The sequence below is a fragment of the Camellia sinensis genome, chromosome 8 (genome assembly GCF_055761805.1).
Source record: "Camellia sinensis isolate YWXY chromosome 8, ASM5576180v1, whole genome shotgun sequence".
NCBI classification, from domain to species: domain Eukaryota; kingdom Viridiplantae; phylum Streptophyta; class Magnoliopsida; order Ericales; family Theaceae; genus Camellia; species Camellia sinensis.
In genome coordinates, this window is record NC_138968.1 from 147,006,754 (window position 1) to 147,017,899 (window position 11,146).

General features: G+C 34.8%; 1 pseudogene; it reads left to right on the plus strand.

Annotated features, from left to right (window-relative positions):
* The window catches only part of LOC114304620 (G-type lectin S-receptor-like serine/threonine-protein kinase At2g19130), a 48,461-nt pseudogene extending 37,534 nt beyond the window's left edge, over nt 1-10,927 (plus strand).
* The last annotated feature ends 219 nt before the right edge of the window (nt 10,928-11,146 follow it).

Consider the following 11,146-nt stretch of genomic DNA (forward strand, 5'->3'; position numbering starts at 1 on the left):
AAAGAAAAGATTTATTGATTGAGGGGGAGCCTCCGCCTTTACTCACCAAATACCCCTTGATTCCTAGTTGTTTGACTTTCCGTAGTTGTGCTTAATTTCTCTTATCGGAGGTCCAACTTTCAGATCACTACTAGGATTGAATCTAGTGTTTGTCAAACTCCAAGAGTCACACACACACTTTTATCATGGGATCTATGCTTTTCACATAATGCATCACTTTCTTTCATGAGGACTCTTCTATAGATTGTGCACATTGTGTTTTCAAGTAATTGTGTTTCTTGAATAATCTTGTGTGTTCTAAGGTACAAATTTGAGATTTCTTGCTTGCTCCACCATGTTTTTTTTTTTTTTGTCGTTTTCTTCTTGTTCACTGTTTTCAGTGTTTGTGGTTGCTTTTAGTGAGGGGGAGTTTGGTTCATCTTGATTTGGGTTGGTAAGGGAGTTTGGTTTTTCATTGAAAGAGCTGTTTAGCATGAACACTTTGATATGTTTGGTAAGGGAGATTGGATATATGTTTTGCAAGTTGTTATGCGTTGTTTGCTTATTATTTGTTTCTTGTATGCTCCTGATATTTACATCATCATCTCATTACTTGTGTGGTTTATGATCTTGCTTTAGTTGATTGAGCGTCCTTTGTCAATTCGTGACAAAAATGGAGAGAAAGTTGTTTTGCCGTTTCATATACTCTTGTGGGACTAATAGTTGTTTTGGAGATTGTGGCACTAATAGCTATTTTGCAGATCATGACCTTGAGAAAGAAGTTTGTTTTTGTTGGCTGTAATGGGTTGGGGTGATTAGGATTTTATTTGTTAGGTGTGTTTTGTCACAGCATTGCCAAAGGGGGAGATTGTTAGGTTTTTATTCTTGGCAATTCCGTTTGACAAAACTCCTTTCAGTTGTACTTATTTTCGCACTTTTTATTTCAGTGAGGCTATGAGTGTTTAGATACGAATCCAACCCAAATTGTGCCTTGCAGAGAAGTTTGTGACGTTAATACTTTTAAGATTGCCACTTCGCTGATTATGACAGGGGTCGAGTTGCCCGGTCAGCTCGCGGGGTCGAGGGCAACGCCCCCGAAGCAAAATGCAAAAATGCATTCAAAGTTGCATCTCCGCTTGAGCGTCCATTCCCCCGCTCGAGCGGAGAATGGTGATTTCCAGAAGTATGCGTGTCTACAAAAATACTGTGATCCGTGTTTTCACGCTCGAGCGTCGAAATCCCTGCTCGAGCGTACATCCTGTTTGGAGCATTTCATATAGTGTCCCCGCTCGAGCGTCAATTCCCACGCTCGAGCGAACCTCGTGATTTCAGATTCTATAAATTCGCAAGTTGCTCCAAATCTAGGATAACGTCTCTAGATCTTCTTCTTGGGTTGTAGGGTTTTTATCTAGGGATATTTTGCTAGTTTTCTTTGATGTTTTGATTGAGTATTCAACTCATGGTTTAAAGAGTATACATCAAAGGATTATTTGTTTGTTCTACACAAAAGAAAGAGTTGTTCTTCGGTGGATTCTGAAGAATTCGAGCCTGAATCTTTGGTGGATTCCGGAGTGGCTCATCGTCAAGACAATTCTGAGGTGAAGACAGGGTTGGAAGAGACACATAGAGGTTGGTTCAATTCAGGCGTGGATTCGCTAGGTAATTGAGAGTATACCTGTGTAATTCCTTTATGTCTTTTTAGTGGATTGGTTTGTGGCTTTTGCCCGTGATTTTTTTATCACAATTGGAGGTGCCCAATTGTGGTTTTTCCACGTAAAATCGTTGTGTCGATTTATTTTGATTGTTTGATTGGGATTGTTATATACTGCTTAAAATTGATACATAATCACAAATCAACATCTAGGGGATTTCTAGATTTTTCAGAAATCTCTAAAACATGCAAATGCAAGTAATATGCGAATGACTTCTAATCTAGCAACCAGAGCAAAGGTTTCATCGAAATCAATACCTTCTTCTTGATTGTATCATTGTGCAACAAGTCTAGCCTTGTTTCTTATAATTGTGCCGGATTCATCAAGCTTGTTTCGAAAGATCCATTTGGTACCGATAATGGTATGATCTTTAGGTTTTGGCACAAGTTCTCACACTTTGTTTCTCTCAAATTGGTTAAGCTCTTCATGCATAGCTATCATCCCATGTTCATCAAATTTGGCTTCTTGAAAGTTTTTAGGCTCAATCTATGAGAGAAAAGCCAAGTTACTATAAATGTTTCTAAGTGAAAAGCGAGTTTCAATACCTTTTGTAGGGTCACCTAGGATTAAATCTTTAGGGTGATTATGAACAAACTTCCATTCTCTTAGCAAATCATCATTGTTTCCTCATTTTTCTTAAGGTGAGAGAATAGGTTGTTCAATCTCTTTGTTCAACTTACATGGTTGGTTCTCTTCTTTGTAGATACTTGAATCTTCCACATTTGGTTCCAAATCTATATTATCACTAACAATTTGCTTTTGAGCAGAGATGTTAGTTTCATCAAATACCACATGTATAGATTCTTCCACAACAAGAGTTCTTTTATTAAAAACACGATAATCTTTGCTAGTTAAGGAATAGCCAAGAAAAATTGTTTCATCAGATTTTGAATCAAATTTACCTAAGTTATCCTTTCAATTATTATGCACAAAACATTTACAACCAAAAACATGCAAGTGACTAATTTTGGGCTTTCTATCATGCCAAAGTTCATAAGGAGCCATTTTGAGAATAGGTCTAATTAATGCACGATTTAAAATATAGCATGCGGCGTGAACAACTTCGGCCCAAAAATATTTAGGAAGATTGTTTTCGCAAAGCATTGTTCTACTCATCTTTTCTAAAGTTCTATTCTTCCTTTCTACTACACTATTTTGTTGCGGGATTCTAGGTGCTGAAAAATTATGACCAATACCATGCTCATCACAAAATAATTCAAATTTCTCATTTTCAAGTTCTCTACCATGGTCGGTTCGAATATTAGTAATAAGAAAGCATTTTTCATTTTGAATTCTACGACAGAGTTTTGTGAAAGAAGAAAATGTTTCATCTTTGTGTGCTAAAAACATAACCTATGTAAATCTTGAATAATCATCAACAGTAATATGACAATAATGTTTACCACCTAGACTAGATATCCTTGAGGGACCAAATAAATCCATATGCAGTAGTTGTAAAGGTCTAGTTGTGGAAATGTGAGATTTTCATTCAAACGATGTTTTAGTTTGTTTTCCTTGTTGACAAGTACTACAAAGATGATCTTTTTCAAATTTAATTTTTGAAAGTCCAATGACTAAATCTTTTCTCAAAAGTTTAGCAATTAAATCCAAATGAGTATGACCAAGTCTTCTATGCCATAACCAACTATTTTCATTATTAATATATAGACATTTAACATCACTAGCATAGAGATCATTGAGATGAAAAACATAAACATTTTCGTGACGATTACCAACGAATAAAGCCTTATGATCATTTGTGCTTTCAATTGTGCAATGTGATTTATCAAAAATAACTCGATTACCTTTATCACATAATTGATTAAAACTAAGTAGATTGTGCTTAAGTCCATCAACAAGTAAAATATTTTCAATAGAAGGGTTAGGAGAAATGCTGATACTACCAATACCGGTGATTTTTCCTTTCTTGTTGTCTCCAAAAGCAACAAATCCTCCATCTTTCGATGATAGTTTAGTAAATAAGGATTTATCTCCAGTCATCTGTATGGAACATCCACTATCAAGGTACCACTTCCCTTCTTTAGCTTTAGACTTAAAGCAAACCTATAAGATGACAATCAAATGTTGGTTTTTGGTACCCATAATTTCTTAGGTCCTTCTTGGTTAGTTTGGTTAGATCCCTTAACAATCAAAATCTTTTTAATTCCCATGTTTATATTATTTTTGAATGGACAAGAAGATATATAATGGCCTTTCTTTCTACAATAATGACAAGTAACATGAGGGTGAGTCATGAGAGGTGCCTTTTCAAAAATTGTATTGAGATTCTTTTGTTTTTTAAAAATGTTATATCCAATGCCCGCCTTATCGAAAACACATCTTCGATTTCCAAGAAGCATGTTAAGATTATCTCTACCTTTTACAAAATTTTCAAATGTTTTTGTTAAATCATCAATATTGTTTTGTAAAGCAGTTTTCTCATTAGAGATGGTGTCAAAATCATTTTTCAAAATAATTTTTTCTTTCTTTAATTCTTCTACATTACTAGATAAAGATGCAACAAATTTTTTTAACACATTATTTTTGGCACAAACTTTTCTAAATTCATCTTGTAGTTCATGGAATGCACTTTCAAGTTCTTCATAAAGAGTAGTTACCTCATCTTGAGTAGAGTCCTCATCTTTAAGAGCCATGAGACACAAGTTGGCTACTTCATTTTTAATTTCATCGCTTGAGCTTTCATCTTCATTTTCTTCCCAAGTTGCTACCATGGCCTTCTTGTTTCTTTTGTAGTCTTTTCCATGGTTTTTCAATTTTGGACAATCCATCTTCATATGTCCAGGATTTTTGCACTCATAGCAAATAATAGATTCTTTCTTTTTATCCTTGTTGTACTCCTTTTTTAAAGGTCTTCTTCCTCCATAACTGTTTTTCTTAAAGTTCTTTTTGAGAGTTCTACTAAACATGGCATAACTTTCATCCTCATTGGAGTTTCCATGTTCTTCTTCATTTGATGAAACTTTGAATGCAATTCCACTTTTCTTTTTGTTTTCAACATCCTCATGTCCTTTCATGGTGATCTCATGGGTCATAAGGGAACCCATAAGCTCATCTAATCCAAGTGTGGAGACATCTTTGGCTTCTGTAATGGAGGTGACATTTGCTTCCCAATTCTTTGGTAAACACCTAAGAATTATTCTCATCAACTCACTTAGTATAAATTTTTCCAAGAGATTTCAAAGAGTTTAGAATTTCAGTAAATCTATTAAACATACTTAAAATAGATTCATCAGAGTTCATTTTAAACAATTCATAACTATGAATAAACATATAAATACGAGATTCCTTCACTTGGTTTACACCTTCATACGTTACCTCCAGTTTGTCCCAAATTTCTTTTGCTGAATCACAACTTGAAATTCTATTATACTCCTTAGAGTCTAATCCACAAACAAGAGTGAGTTTGGCTTTAGCATTGGCTTGCAATAATTTCGGATCCCTCTCATCATATTCATCTTCTGTTTTAGGTACACTAATATTGTCTACTAATTTAGTAGAAATTTTTAGACCCTTTGTGACAATAATCCACATGGCATAATCAGTGGCTCGAAGGTATAGGGACATCTTATCTTTCCAATGACTATAATTGTTTTCGTCAAACAATAGTGGCCTATTTGTGGCTTGTCCTTCAGCTAAGGTTGCCATGAATCGAAGCTCTCAGATGGTTAAATCTAAAACAATAGTCTAAGCTTTGATGCCAATTGTTACCCAAAAGACAACTTAAGAGGGGGGTGAATTAGGTTTTTACAAATAAAAATATAATACCCTAATAAAAATTATGACTAGCACAATAGATAAATATAGTTAACGAAATAAAAATAATTAAAACAAATGTTCTGACAACTATGTCAGTTAATAATTTTAGCACAGTGAAAATGTGAAATATAGCTATGGCAATTTAAATAAAATAAAGAGATAAGGGAAAGAGAGGCAAACAAATTTATAGTGGTTCGGCTTCAACTCGGCCTACGTCCACTCCTCAAGCTTCACTTGAGATTTTCCACTATGCTCTAACTTCACAGGGGTGCTAGCAACCTCTTTACAAATGGAGCAATCCTCTACGGATTTTACACAGACTTTCTAAGTCAAGAGCACTGAGTGTACTAAACTCTTACAAGGTTGAAAATAATGTGTTTTTGCTTTCATAGAAAGTTACAAGAATTATCTCTCAAAGATAGATATAAAAATAAAACTCTGGTTTTTTTGCAAACCTCACACAGGAAAGATGGGCTCAAAGCTATACGTCTCAGTGTATAATTTCTAAAAGATGATGTAAACAAAAATTGAAAAACACTTCTCAGAGAATTTTTCAAATAATAGATGTGAGTAATTATAGATCAAAAAATATTTTCTGATTTTTTGTAACTTGTTTACATTAGAGACTTTGGTATATATAATGAAACTTATAACCGTTTATAACCGTTGTATTCATTTGAATTTATAGCCGTTTATAGCCGTTGTATTCATTTGAATATCTTTCACTCCATCATTACTAATTTAAATATCTTCCACATGAACCTCTTGAACTGCTGCTGTGCTGGGCTATTTGAACCTCTATTTTGGGTTGTTTGAACTCCTGATTTAATCAAATATTAAATACATTCTAACAACATTTAGGATAAAGGTTTAGGTGAGAAATAATGGGGCAAAATAAATTTTGATTCTATTTTTCTCTTTTAAATAAATTAAAACATAATTAAATAAATCATCAAAATAAATGTTGATTCTATTTTTCTTTTTCAAATAAATCATCAAAATAAATTTTGATTATATTTTTCTCTTCCAAATAAATTAAAACATAATTAAATAAATCATCAAAATAAATAAGTCTAACAAAAACATTCTGAAATGTATGTAAATACTATTATTGAATCTCGGAATGCATCTTTCTTTGAACATGTGTTTCCAAATAAGATTGGACAAGAGACTAGTAATAAGAAAAGATCTTTTGATTCTATTACTAGTAATGATCAAGAACAAGATCAAGAACAAAAGCAAGATCAAATTGATGAAAAGAAACCTAGGTGTGGTAAACGTGCTAGAACCTCAAAATCTTTTGGTCCAGATTTTCTAACATTTTTGTTAGAAAATGAGCCTTTAACTTTTCAAGAGGTTATGTCCAGTCCTGAGGCTCCTTTATAGAAAGAAGTTGTCAACAGTGAAGTTGAATCCATCTTGCAAAATCACATTTGGGAATTAGTGGACTTTCCACTAGGTTGTAAACCTCTTGGGTACAAGTGGATTTTCAAAAAAAAAATGAAAGCGGATGGATCAATTGACAAATACAAGGCAATACTTGTGGTCAAAGGATTTAGGCAAAAAGATGGTCTTGATTACTTTGACACATACTCACCGGTTACTAGCATAACATCCATTAGAATGCTAATTGCTATTGTATCTTTATACAATCTAGAAATTCATCAAATGGATGTGAAAATCGCTTTCTTAAATGGGAAATTAGATGAAGAAATTTACATAGAACAACCAGAAGGTTTTTCTGTTCCAAGAAAATAAAAGAAAATGTGTAAATTGGTTAAATCATTATATGGTTTAAAACAAACGCCAAAACAATGACATGAGAAATTTGACAAGGCAATGATGTCAAATCGATTTAAAATTAATGAGTGTGACAAATGTGTTTATATTAAAAACACGGACAAAGGTTATGTCATTGTATGTCTTTATTTGGATGATATGCTCATCATAAGTAGTATTATTGACACGATTAAAACTACCAATCATAAGTAGTAATATTGACACGATTAAAACTACCAAGAAAATGTTGAATAAACATTTTGACATGAAGGACAGGGGCATTGCTGATGTAATTCTTGGTATGAAAATTACCAAAACATCAGAAGGACATGCTTTGTCACAATCTCATTACATTGAAAAAATACTTGACAAATTCAGCAAAGATGATGATCATCTTGCTAGAACACCTGTGGATGTTAATTTGTTTCTTTCTAATAATGTACAGGAAAATATTTCTCAATTAGAGTATGTCCAAATTGTTGGAAACTTAATGTACTTGATGAACTGCACTCGCCCAGATATAGCTTATGCAATAAGTAAATTAAGTAGATATACGAGTAATCCAGGAATAGAACACTGGAAAGTAATTATAAGGGTTCTAAGATATCTCCTATTTACTCGTAACATTGGGCTGAATTATACAAGATATCCAGCAGTACTTGAAGGCTACTGTGATGCAAACTGGATATCGGATACTAGAGACTCAAAGTCTACCAGTGGGTATGTCTTTATTCTTGGTGGGGTGGCTGTATCTTGGAACTCTTTCAAACAGACTTGCATTGTTAGGTCCACTATGGAATCAGAATTCATAGCTTTAGACAAAGCAGGAGAAGAGGCAGAATGGCTTCGCCACTTCCTTGAGGATATTCCAATGTGGCCAAAACCAGTGCCTGCTATTTGTATACATTGTGATAGTCAATTAGCAATAGGTAGAGCACAGAGTCATATGTATAACGGTAAGTTGTGACACATTCATCGTAGACATAACATCGCGAGATAACTACTCTCTAATGGAATTATTTTCATTGAATATGTGAAGTCTAAAGACAACATATCGGATCCACTAACCAAAGGTTTAGCAAGAGAGTTAGTTAAGAATTCATCGAGGGGAATGGGACTTAAGCCTATTAAATAAGAGTTACCACAACAGCAACCCAACCTAGTTGATTGGAGATCCCAAGATCTAGGTTCAAAGGGACAACCGAGTTGTGAATGGCTCAGAAGGATCACTGGGGAGTCCAACTCCTACCCATTTCTAGGATGAAATAGTGATGTCTGCAGTGTTTTAGGTTTAGTGATACTTTTAATGATTCTTATATCTAGGTAAACGTAATGGAGTATGGCAGGATACTCTTCATGAGAATCATTTATACACAAACGGTTGAACAGTTCAAGACATCATGTTCACTAGTTAGCTAGTAAATCCGATAGTGTCTCACAAGAGAAGGTTCAAAGCCAAAATCTACCTATCATTTGCAGAATATTTCCAATTTTTGTACTCTCTGTAATTAGATCATGTTGTTACATTTTCTCTCCGTCAAATTCCATTCATGTGGGGGATTGTTGGAAAAATTGATTTTATAAGGCTTATTTTGGGCCATCATTGAGCCCAACATTAAGTGGGCCCCAAACGTCTTTTGGGGTGGGTCCGAAGAGGTGACGTGTTCCTTGCCGCGTGGTAAGTCATACAGTGAAGACGGTTCATCAAAACCATTTATGAGTGAATGGGCAGTTGACGTTGTTTTCGGGTTCGTGGAATTGGACATTTAAATAATTAAATATGGGTTTCCTTGAAATGGGTTGTCCCACATTGAATCTTTAAGAGAGCTTGTGTATGTATATAAGCTCTAGAGTATAATACTTGGGTTGGGCCTCAAGGAGCACCCCAAGTTTGTAGAAGGGAAGAGTTATGAACAAAATGAACCTTAGCCCAAACCACTACACACGCGCACCGCCGCCATCCGTCCGACCGGCCGAACCGGGTCGGGCGTGGGCATAGGCATAGGTTGTGGGTCGGGTTGGTTCTTATATTAAATTTTTGGATAAAATTTGTTTGAATTTTTTCCAGAAATTCTTAATGAAATTAAATTCAAAGTTTTGATTAACTACTCTAAACTGTTGCAGTTCATACAGTTCGGACAGATTAACTATTCCAACAGTTATCTGTTTGAATAGTGCTTGTACCTGCCTAATTTAAATGTGCATCTGTTCACTTTAAATTAGCACCTGTTCGGACAGAATATTTGCCTATAAATACCAGTTTAATTCCAGCAGTTTGGGGGATCCAATATCAGTCTGAAAAATATTTTTTCTTGCTGTCCAGATTTTATTTGTTTGCATAAATTCTTCATATTAGTCTTTAGGAAAATTAAAGAGAGTATAGAACACAAGGTTTTAGTTCGCCGGACAAATTTGTTTGGAGTGCTACTACAAATTTGTGAAGATCATTGTATCTTGGGAGATAGACGCCACTTGACTGTAAGTACCATAGCGAGGCGAATTAATCTTAAGGACAGAATATCACACACTTGACTTGATTTTTTATTATTCATTCGATTCGGTAAAATAAATTTTGTAAGTTATTTATTTTTATTTTGTTTGATTTAGTTTCAATTTATTTTTTACACAGAAGATTGTTCCAACACTTGGTAGTCCTCTAGAGGAAGAGACAGAGAGACATTGCTGGTATTTTGGAGAAAGTTGATGATTCTTTGGCGGTGTTCAAGTATCGTGACATACGAATTGCAACGAAGAACTTCTCAGAAATGCTCGGAGAATGTGGTTTTGGTATGGTTTTCAAAGGAACACTACCCAATTCAGTCGTTGTAGCAGTACAAAGGCTAAATAGTTTGAAGCAAGGAGAGAAGCAGTTTCGCGCAAAAGTGAGCACCATTGGGATGATCCAACACATCAACCTTGTTCGCCTTCGGGGTTTCTGCATACAAGGTACAAAAAGATTTCTAGTTTATGATTGCATGTCAAATGGTTCTCTAGAGTCTCACTTGTTTAAAAAAGACAACATTAATGTCTTAGACTGGAAAACAAGGTACAATATCTCAGTTGGGACTACTAGAGGATTGACTTACCTCCATGAGAAATGTAGAGATTGCATCATACATTGTGATATTAAGCTCGAAAACATTTTACTGGATGCTGAAGACAACCTAAAAGTGGTTGATTTCGGGCTTGCTAAGCTTGTCGAGAGAGAGATTAGTCGGGTTTTGACAACAATGAGAGGAACACGAGGCTATCTTGTACCAGAATGGATATCAGGTGAAGCAATCACGCCAAAAGCCAATGTTTTTAGGTATGGAATGCTGTTATTTGAGATTATATCAGGAAGGAGAAACAGTGACATAGCAGATGAGGAAATGGATCAGTACTTTCCATTTTTAGTGGCAACGAAAATGAACGAAAGTAAGGAATTAGACATGAGCTTGTTAGATTACAGGTTGCAAGTCAATGGTGATGCTGAAGAGGTGATTAGAGCTTGCAAAGTTGCTTGTTGGTGCATTCAAGATAATGAGAATGATAGGCCAAGTATGGGATAGGTAGTCCAAATTCTAGAGGGAGTTTTAGAGGTTAGTATGCCTCTGATTCCACGGTTTCTCCAAGGATTGGCAGATGATCCATTGGAACCACGCTTTTTCTTCGAGGACAGTTTGACTCTGCTTTCTTGAATTCATAATAGGATGCTAAATATGAATGTTTTGGGGTTGTGAAGAAGGCAAACCCTCCCTTTTTTTTGTTCCTCTTCTGTATTGTTGAAAAATAGAAAACTGAAAATAAAAACACAATCAAACAACAGAGTAGGAATGTTTTACTGTTGATAAATGTTGTTTCTAAAGCCTTATTTAATTGAGTTTACATAAACAAAAGTGCTGAAATTTTGTTAATCT